The 11,541-nt window shown below is 44.3% G+C and overlaps 1 pseudogene; it reads right to left on the reverse strand.

The window, feature by feature from the left end:
• Window positions 1-891: 891 nt before the first annotated feature.
• Window positions 892-10,440, reverse strand: LOC139538452 (ornithine decarboxylase antizyme 2-like; annotated as a pseudogene).
• Window positions 10,441-11,541: the final 1,101 nt, after the last annotated feature.

An 11,541-nucleotide genomic window follows, 5' to 3' on the forward strand; every position in this document is an offset into this window, starting at 1 on the left:
AGCAGCGCAGAGCTGTTGTCAAGGAAGGGAGTTTTTGTTTATACAGGACCTCGTGCCCTCACCTACGGTCAAACAATGTCAACGCGGCGCTATACAGAGCCCTCCGCATTGTTAAAACATTTGAGAGCTGTCTGGCGATGCAGTACAGAGCTCAATTTGGCCTCTGGAGGCTCCGCAATTGCGTAACACCATCCATACGGCACTTCCGACCACATTTTCGGGATCAAACAAATGGTCTCTTAGGGGAGAATGCAGGCAGTTTAGTGTAGAGAGGATTTAGTTCACCCCAGGATTCTGCATGTGAAACCAATGCCATACATACAAAATGGTGCAGGTTATAACAGAACAGGGAATATCCTGGTGGTGCGCTGCCTCCTCGTGGACTAACATCTTATTACACCCCCAATAACGTCGTTTTATAACATTACTAGGAATGCGTTCCTATTCTCTACCCTTCTCCAGAAGTGTGCACCCCCCCCTCTTTATGCATTTAAAAGTATTTGGCTGGTGGGTGTTTCCATCATATTCCTCACACTAGTGCATTGCTTTTAAATCCATGAAGGGGAGTGTACGAGTGCAGACAGCCATAGAATACATAACGCACCCCTGAATTCAATCAATTACAGGTTTAGGGATAATAGCATGCTAGTCCTCTGAGAATATTTACGCGTACTGTATCTGAGCTGAAAACAGTTTATTCAGTCACAACTCGGCAATCTGTTCCTACTGTATCCTTACTTCGCAGAAATACTGACACGTCAGTAACTAGCGTACTACCCTGATGGTAAATGTCTAAAATGAGAACCACCTCCTTGCCCTGAGGCATGGCTACAGACTGGCCACCACAGGCGTCTTCAACAGCGCGCCATGTAAACAGGCCACACACGAGACTTGCATTTTTCTTAATTTTATTGTCACAGAAGCACAATAGGTACCACTATGCAAGATGCACATCAAACTTATAAACTATTTTGAATTTAAAAAAAAAAAAAATTAAAAGGAATGCAAGTCCAAATATCCCATCAGACACCACATGTATCCAAACAACGCTCTACAATAATGTTCAGGTATAGAGACAGAAAAGCACTTTGGATTCCCCCCCCTCCCCTCTTTTTTTTTTATAGCTTTGTACCAATTCACCCATCATATTACATATTTATCACAAATGCATCCAAACCAGTCACACAAAACAGCATTCACCTGTGCTCTCCAACACACACTTCTAGTCTAAAGAGCTATTATCCAGCCACGAAGTACCAATATCAGGGCAGATTTTGCTCAAAAGTAATGTTTACACACACACCATTACAACATTTTCAGAAGATTGAGTGCCTTTACATCTAAACAATTGTCAGATTAAAGGTGGTGCTGACATTGTTTTTTTGTTTTAATCTTAGACAATGAAATAAAAAGATTATATTGAATATAGCCAATTAAATAAAAGCGTATGCTTTTATTTCAATGACTATAAGTAAGGTATATCTTAGCCAATCAAATTAAAAGTTGGAGTACCCAAGTGTAATCCTGACAACCTGTTTTTGTACATTTAAGAAATAACGACGAGTCCTCCATCTTTTTAGCAACAAGAATAAAGAACAAAAAATAGCAATAGACAATTGATTGATGACAACAGAATTGCAATGTGCTCAAAGTCCTTAAAAAACATGGTTCCCTCTGAAGTGTTGGAACAAAATACCAAGGAAACCGAACTGAAGAATTTAACAAAGGGATAAATATCAGGCGAGCTGTGAAACTAGGGGACACATATCTAAACTAATCATCCGCTTCCTTTGACACAAAGCATGGAAGGCTGTAAGCACTCGGGTCAGGTGGTCGATTGGCTGGGGTACAGGAGAGGGTAGGACGTTGGGCAGGGATGGGGGCAGGAGTTAGCCTGGATCCAAACTGAAATTGCTCCCTTTCACAACTGCTTCACTTCACAATTGTGGTCATCACAGTCTGGCTTTCAGACTTCAGTCTGACTGAACCATCTCTTCATTGAAACTGTTAGTGAGACAATAGCGAAAACAGCACAGTTTTCTTTATTTGGGATGCAGGCTAGGCAGGGCTCAGAGGGCTCTTCCAGAAAGCAGGATCAATGTGTTACTTAGACATCCAACTGTCATAACTAAACATTCTGAATTAATTTAACCATTCCTAGAAATATAGACTTTGTATGACTGACTTAACAACCAACAAACCCATATTGAAGTTAAGCTTTCTAAAAATCACGAGATTGACTGCTTATCAAAGTTAACTGGCTAACATGATGATTCTGCTTCCTGGAACACCCCACAGGGGTCAGAGCTAATCCTCGTCGGAGGAAGAGTCCCTGTCGAAGTTGTAGGCCATGAAGAAAACGTCAGGTCGAGGCGGGACAACGGCATGGCCCGGTTTCACTATCTCAAAGCCCAGAAAGCTGAATGTGCGCACAAGTTTAGCTGTGGAGAGAAACACATTAGAAATAACAAAAAAACAATATGACCTTTGTTAATATATAGTTGTTGAACTCACTTGACTTATTCCTTAAAGCTCCTAGTGAGCAAACGATCTCCCAAACAGTGATTGGGGGGGGGGGGAAATGGACAGTTGGGATGTGCTTCTCTATTGAAATAGTGGGTTTGGTGTAGGAATCCGTGTTAAAATAGGACTGTTATACGTACCACGATCATCTCTGTTCTTGTAAAAGCAGACGAACACGCGGTCAACTTTAAGATGTTCTTCTGCATACTCCAAAAGAGCCGCAAAACTGTTGAGAGAGAGAGAGGTTAACTTGGATGACAGACTAAACACCAATTCTAAAGATCTACGCCACCCCATCCTGGCCTCTCCCTCAGCCACACGCGGTCCTCTCCTCAGGGAGCGGGTTCCAAAGGCAGCAGCTTTTCCGTTAGCTAGTAATAGCCAGATAAATTAATTTGACACCAACCGGCCAATTGTCCGGGAGAAAGAAGGGAAAAAAACATTGTGAACTGTTGATTGATGGAAATACATTTGACTGGTCATGCTTATCGGTCTATAGGTTAATTTGCATAATTTAGTGGAATTAAATTGGCGTGTGTACCGTATATTCGCACAGCATACAGATAGAGCCTTAGAGCGGAAAATCTGTCAACCAGCACAGCATCTCAAACTGCAATGTCACACACCACGTTGCAATGAGCTGAAGGCAGTATGCATTTTGAAAAATATACTTAATTGTTTGAAACCTGAATGTTTTAATACATATGAGGCACGTCTTCTCTTGCTTCAAAGTAGCCTATTAGATCTCCTCTCCTAAATTTCTAACTGATATTTTCATCACATGAAACCGCTCGCATGTGCAGCGCCCTTTTGACAACAGTGTTTTCCTGCTAATTGCATTATGGAACGAACATTTGTGCGAAGCCAGGTAGCCTACCGCCTTGTGGGGCGCCAGGTAGACTACCGCCTCGTGGGGCGCCAGGTAGCCTACCGCCTCGTGGGGCGCCAGGTAGCCTACCGCCTCGTGGGGCGCCAGGTAGCCTACCGCCTCGTGGGGCGCCAGGTAGACTACCGCCTCGTGGGGCGCCAGGTAGACTACCGCCTCGTGGGGCGCCAGGTAGACTACCGCGTTGTGGGGCGCCAGGTAGCCTACCGCCTCGTGGGGCGCCAGGTAGACTACCGCCTCGTGGGGCGCCAGGTAGACTACCGCCTTGTGGGGCGCCAGGTAGACTACCGCCTTGTGGGGCGCCAGGTAGACTACCGCCTTGTGGGGCGCCAGGTAGACTACCGCCTTGTGGGGCGCCAGGTAGCCTACCGCCTTGTGGGGCGCCAGGTAGACTACCGCCTTGTGGGGCGCCAGGTAGACTACCGCCTTGTGGGGCGCCAGGTAGACTACCGCCTTGTGGGGCGCCAGGTAGACTACTGCCTTGTGCAAGTTGCTGCACTTATAATGTGAAGAAATAATCGTTTAGCAGCATTTTCAGATAAACGTTCTGATCTGTTGCATCAGACTCATTGTTTTTTAACGTTTATTTTAAATGTTTATGTAGTTTAGGCCAACTGGTTCTATGAATTAGGGATCAATATTCCCACAACTGTCCCAGAGTCTGTCTGGAATAGGCTATTTTCTCTTGATAAGCTGACCAATAGAATAGGTCAACTTAACTATGGGGGATAGTAGATTGACAGGCTAGTGATTTAGCTGTTTGTTACTCATCTTGTTGTCTGAGGAAAACTAAATGTGGACAGTTCTTCGAACATCTTCAGAGTGCACATCAGAATTCGTTAAGAAGTACCGCGTATCGTTGCATCCTCGACTTGTATGTTCTCTTCATATAAATGACCATCATGTAAATATGATTTCCGTCATTCTGAGCAGCGTGGGTGGACACCTTAATATGAATTACCATAATCTACACCTTAATCAGGTTACGCACCCACTGCATATGGGCCCGTAAACTTCTCAAATGTCCAGTAAATTAAAATGTTGCCGGTCAAACGTCCAGAGTCACCCTGATAGAGGGGCATCCTGAGTGGCGCAGTGGTCTAAGGACTGCATCGCTGTGCCACTAGAGATTCTGGGTTTGAGTCCAGGCTCTGTTGCTGCCAGCCGCGACCGGGAGACCCATGGGGTGGGCATTGTGTCAAGAAACAGTGCGGCTTGGTTGGGTTGTGTTTCAGAGGACGCATGGCTCTCGACCTTCGCCTCTCCCGAGTCCGTAGGGGAGTTTCAGCGATGAGACTAACTACCAATTGGATACCATGAAATTGAGGAGAAAAAGGGGTAAAAATAAATAAATAAAATATACCCTGATAGGCATCTCCACATACAGAGCACTCTCCCTGTCCTCACCTCTCCTTGCTGCCCTCGGGGAGGGGGTCTATGGGTATCTCCACATACAGAGCATTCCCACTCAGCACCGCGTCCCAGTTGATCACCCTGGAAACAGTGAGGCGGCTCTGGAAGTGGAGTATCCCGGGGCGACCGTTCCCCGCCGGCTCCGCTGTCACCGTCAAGTTCTGGAAAACCAATAAACAGAAGGAACGTTAATGATTAAAAACAACTCCTTGGACAACCTCATGGTTGTGTTCACTAGAGCACACCGTTTCAATAGAAAGGAAATAGCTGTGTTGTTATTAGACAAGTTCAGGCAGTACATCACTATATGCAAATGTTTAAAATGTATTATACTGGGTGAGTCACCATTGAGACCATACAATACATAAGACACAAGACGAATCAAAACAAACATATCACTTCCCTTAAACTCAATCTAAACTGTCCAAATGAGGCCAGTGAGTCTAATTTCAAGGTGGCCCGAAAGCTATTCCCTGAGCTGGGGGCATAATAACTAAAATAATTTCCCCCAGGTCAGTGGAGAACCGCTGGACCTCCAGAACCAGCCAGTCCAGAGAGCGGTTCTGAAAAGTTGCTGGATCTTACGTATTAACTGGAGGTCTCACGGGTCTCCACTGACCTGAGGGGAAATTATTTCCGTTTTTATGCCCTCAGCTCATGTAATAGCCTCTCAAGAAGGGCTTGGTAGAGTTTGCAGTCAACCAAATAATTACTAATGAATCATAGTCAGTAGAGGGTGACGGGACCTTTCCTATATAGTACCAGTACGCGACTGTCATTTGTACTCTCTGTCGGTCGACCTGCACACTGCAATAGGACATGGTAGTAGCAGAAAGAGTGAGCCTGCATATTACTTCCCCTATTACTTCACACAGATAGCTAACAGAGCCATCACATGACAGGATGTGGCCATGGCATCACCATGAAAACAAGAGTTTCTCTCTCATTCCTTCCTGAAATGTCAGTTTGTTTTGAACGCTGAGTGAATGACAACGACCGGTGTGTAATTGTTGCCTGTTTTGTATGTGTTCCAAAATGGCACCCTATTCCCTATATAAGGCTCTGGCCAAAAGTAGTGCACTATAAACCCTTCCAAAAAAAGATTGGAGTCAGAGTGCAGTAGTGTAAACTCATGTGATACCCCATAATGAAAGCTAAGGACTAGATAACAGGATATGTAACAATGAAACCTGGAGAATAGAGGCGTTAACAAAACACAGAGAAGTGAAATTACCAGCTGTTTACTACCCTTCCCCCAAGGACCAAGTAGCCTATTCACGACATTAGAATATAGTACGACGATCACATACTAGCTGTAGGCCCTGTGTATGTCATTCAGAGTACATGTATGAGACTACAAACTTAGGGCGGCAGGTAGCCCAGTGGGTAAGAGCATTGGGCCAGTAACCAAAAGGGCGCTGGTTCGAATCCCTGAGCCGACTAGGTGGGGGGGGGAGAAAACTCTGTCGATGTGCCCTTGAACAAGGCACTTAACCCTAATTGCTCCTGTAAGTGGCTCTGGGTAAGAGCGTCTGCTAAATGACTAACACGTAAAATGTAATAAGTTTGCAACTGAAAATATAATCTTCTAACAATATTTCTTTGTAGTATGTGACGAGTGTGCTTGATGCAGTGGAGCATTATGTAAGCACTGCATTTAACAAGCAGGTCGTGTATGTGAGGGTTGATGTACTCACGGAGTCGAGCGGCCGAGATGAAGAAGTGTGATCCCGTTGACCATTACCTCGCCCACCTGGGATCTTCAGGGGTGGGAGAGGGGCATCAGGAGCACCACAGAGGCCCTGGACCACGGGAACTACTACAGTGCAGGGAAAGACTGGCCACACACACACAGAGAAACAGAGAGAGAGAGAGGGCGGGGGGTTAGGCCCACAGATACTACTTCAATGCAGGGACAGGCAAGACAGGATGAGGGAGAAACAGGGGTTTGTTTACGCTAACGTTCGCATTTCATTGCCACCGGTTCTCCATTGTATTTCTAAACCCAAAGGAAGCAGAGCCTAAAGACACCAATTCCCGTCTGTTTCTAGGCTAAACACAACAACGTAGGAGGTGGGGCTGGTTTTCCTCACGTTATTATTACTATCCTATCCTGCAATTGAGTTTTCGTTATTGTCCCCCGCGATGAAATCAGGGATGGGACGGTGGATTGGTCTCGGTCCATCCTTTAGTCACACGCCATATCTCAGAAAAGCACTGGCTCGATTTTCATGAAACTTAGGTGAATGACGAGTCTTGCCATTTACAAAATTACACTGATTGGCCAAAGATGGGAGCTATAGTAATTAACTGAAATTTGTGAGTCACAACAGAGAGGAAGAAGAGAAGCAAGAGGGATAACTGGCCCCAAAATCTGTCTTCTCCAGCAGGTGGCGTTTTTTCTTTAGGCACACGACATGGAGTGGATTATCTGAAGAGACGGGTACCCAGGCTAAATGCCTTCCATTTTTGAAGATATTTATTTTCATTGTTATATAGCGGTCACTTGAGTATCTGGTTAATATAATGGATACGATAACTCAAATGTTAGTCACACGCAATTGGCCCAAGGGGGCGGGCGCTGCATCATTCGTGGCGGATGACATGTTTACTCTTGCCTTGTTATAAACTGACAAAGTGCTCCATTGTGGCACATTTATCAGTGTAAATAAACCTAGACCTACCTATGGTTGAATTAGTGATGCAACAATAGGACTTCCAAAACTCAGATCCTGTTATGTGAATCTTACACTTGTGTTGCCGAGTGTATTTATTTAGTGCAACAGGCTAACTAGCTAACAGGACAGGAGTGGATTAGTAGGACAGGCTAAGGGGCAGCCAGGGATGCTGGAGTGGGTGTCTGAAAACAATGATGTGCACTACAAAGCTCACAGGCTCACTGCAGTGAGATGGGCCAGTAAAGTGGATGCAATACACAGCTTTTGTGTGATCTTAAAACCTCCCATGAAAAACCGTACTATATTTTTTGTATGTGAAATAGCATCAGCTCTTCCTTCATAATTGTGATCAGAATCTGTGCATTATTAAGCACATAATATAAATGACACAGTAGGGCCAGGTTTCCTGTTAAAACGGAATGTATTAATCTAAGGCAAAACAAGATCAACAAACACATCCGCCATCATATGTCAGTAAATGTAAATTCATTGGTCAACGCCACAGCGGGTTGCAGAACATCTGATGAGGCTGACTTGAATGTCGACAGGAAGGCACCACAATGAGGAGCGTGCACAATCTAAACTAAGCTTCTACCTGATTACCTACGATTAAAACTATATGACCCTAAAACCTGACAATGATCGCTAGAAGTCAAAAATATAAGTAGCTTACTACATGGAATAATGAATTCATCCCATGTAGATATTTAATTGTTTCATAAGGGTTGGTAGCCAGCAGATCCGACCGGCTTACTTACAGCTGCACTAGGGTCAGACAGGATTCCTGTTTGGAAGACACAGCGGGGCCAGCATGAGATACGGCTCAGAAAACATACCTCAATCCGGGGATGAGAAATTCGTTGAAATCCGAAGTTTCCCATTAATCCAACTATTACACAGAAGATTGAATGGAAAACTGCCATGCTAGGTAGCAGAAGTCACAGCAGTCATTTTGGAATGGCAGTGTAAGCCACTCAGCTCTGCTGTTCAACGTGACATGCCATTACAGCTGCTGTGGCTACTGCTAGCTAGCATGAGGACTAAAGCATTCAATCTTATCTGTGTAATAGTTGGGATAAATGGAACAATTCGGAGTACAACACATTTCTCATCCCCGGATTGAGGTAGGTTTTCCGAGGCATACACTACATGACCAAAAGTATGTGGACACCTGGTTGTCGAACATCTCATTCCAAAATTACAGGCATTAATATGGAGTTGGTCCCCCTTTGCTGCTATAACAGCCTCCACCCTCCTGGGAAGGTTTTCCACTAGATGTTGGATCATTGCTGCGGGGACTTGCTTCCATTCAGCCACATGAGCAATAGTGAGGTTGGGCACTGATGTTGGGTGATTAGGCCTGGCTCTCAGTCGGCATACCAAAGGTGTTTGATGGGATTGAGATCCACACCGATCTCGACAAACAATTTCTTTATGGCAAGTCAGTTAAGAACAAATTCTTATTTACAATGACGGCCTACCACTGCCAAACCCTGACACTGGGTCAATTGTGCGGTTCCGTTCTGTGAGCTTGTGTGGCCTACCACTTCGCGGCTGAGCCGTTGTTGCTCCTGGACGTTTCCACTTCACCATAACATAACTTACAATTGACCTTGGCAGCTCCAGCAGGGCAGAAACTTGACAAACTGGAAAGGTGGCATCCTATGAAGGTGCTACGTTGAAAGTGACAGATCTTCAGTGAGGCCATTCTACTGCCAATGTTTGTCTATGGAGATTGCATGGCTGTGTGCTCGATTTTATACACTTGTTAGCAACTGGTGTGGCTGCAATAACTGAATCCACAAATTTGAAGGGGTGTCCACACATACTTATGTATCTCTCGGGGCTCCTTGGTGTTTCAATCTAAACCGGAAGCCTGTCAGACCCTAATCCAGCTGTAAGCAAGCGGGTCAGAAACTCCAACTCAACAATACCGAGACATTATGATGCCCAATTACAATAATGTTGTAGCATTTTGAGGGAAGAATAGTATAATGGCGTAATGTTACAATATAAATGCTTTTGTGATGTCAAGACGGAGAAACGACTATTGTTGCGTCACTGAGGCCTTATTAAATAATCAAGTGTGATGTGATTACAGAGACAAACGCAGCAATCATGGATGCAGATTCCCACATTACAGTGGAAAGGGAAATGTTTTTATTCTGTTTTTGAAGTTTATCCGTGAAACGACGAGCCATTCTAATGGGTTTCATTTGTGCCCTTTAACTCATACACCAGCCAACTAGCTACCTGACTATGTTAATGCTATAGCTACTAACGTTATGTTTTCAGGTGGAAAGATAGTTAGCCTAGGTACTATGCCAACGTCAACAATCTAACGTTAACTCATCTTATATAGGTGTCATTGGCAACCAGTGAAACATAGAAAACCCTAACCATTTATTTATGTTACGTGTGTAAAGTGATAATATCTTCCTAAAAGATCTTGACGTAACTAACAGTTAGCCTAGCTTCTGTTAGATAAGTGCCGTAGCTAAGCTAGTTTAGCACAATAGAATAGAAGATGACTAACTGGAAACAATTTAATTATTTTCTAATTAATTCTGGATATTTTTCATAGATTACTTAGCTAACCAGTTGTGGGTATTTTGTGACATAGTAAATTAAATCCCAGTTTATATTCGTAGCTACTTCCTCGTCACTGAAAACAATTGCTAGCTACCATCCCCCACTTGACTTTGCTGTCTGTCTCCACTTACTTGCCAATCATGTCACAAATACTATTACTTAAATCCGCCATGGTAGTATAGCACTGTGGTTTTCCTTCTTTCTCGCGAGCAAAGCAATGACTGTTTAAGATCCGCTGGAGGTTGGATTTTACCATCCGGCCTCGGGTAGAGACACGACGGGCTTCTGACTGCTCACTGCAATGGTCGGCTGAGTAATAAAGCCCGATCTGTGCTGAACTCAAGCTAAATGAGCCCCGAGCTACGTAGAGGGAAACAAGCGATACGTAACTAGAGGTGAAGATAGCTACGTGGGGGCGTCTTCTGTGCAAGTGGAAAAGTACCAAAGCCAGCAAACTAACAACAAAGACAGACAGTAGGTCTGATGTTTGTGACCAAGGTAAGACATGTTGAATCTGAAGCCCCCATGCAACATTAAGTTACATTTCATTTGATTGAAATGTACTGAATTATTAAGAGGTCTGTAGAGACTTGAATAAAGGAACACAGTGGCAATTAAATGGGTTAATTAATAAAGGCCTTATTCATATTATTGCCCATTTAAACTTTAGTACGGTACATATTTGTGTAGGTTTACAGATTTTTACTCTAGCCTCCCCTGCAATATAAAATACCACTTTCACTTTGCCATAAAAGCATGTCTCCATGAACCCAACAGTGGACTGCAGAGACTGCAATAGGCTACATGCACGTTCTCGCCAAGCAGGTTTATCTTTTTGGGATGAGGATATAGCATTGGCTTGTTTACCTGGCTATAAATACCACTGTCTGTCTGGTGGGTAAGCTTTAAGGAGTAGCTATTTATCTTGAATGCTATTACCAGGGACAAAGTAAGGAATGTCCTAAATGGCTCCCTATTCCCTAGGTGCCATTTGGATTGGAATTTAGCACAAGTCAGTGCTTGAGTTGAACCCAGTGACCTTTTACCTTGGAGTTAAACATAACTTTAATACATAACTCAGTTGAATGGTGACAAAGCCACTGGCTGGACCTTATACAAGTTGCCACATCTAATCTGGATTATGAAGTATAGTACCGGTAGACAGACAGTCTTGTATTGAGATGTGAAGCCTATTGAGAGAAATTTAGGCTGATTTGTTTCCTTGAATTGTCTAAAGCCCCCCCCCAATTAAAAACGGCAGACTATTATTATAATTATAGTTGGGCTCCCGAGTGGCGCAGTGGTCTAAGGCACTGCATCTCAGTGCTAGAGGTGTCACTAGAGACTCTGGTTCGATTCCAGGCTGTATCACAACTGGCCGTGATTGGGAGTCCCAAAGGGCGGCGCACGATTTGCCCAGCGCCGTTAGGGTTTGGCCAGGGTAGGCCG

Source organism: Salvelinus alpinus, chromosome 1 (assembly GCF_045679555.1).
Source record: "Salvelinus alpinus chromosome 1, SLU_Salpinus.1, whole genome shotgun sequence".
Classification (NCBI taxonomy): Eukaryota; Metazoa; Chordata; class Actinopteri; order Salmoniformes; family Salmonidae; genus Salvelinus; species Salvelinus alpinus.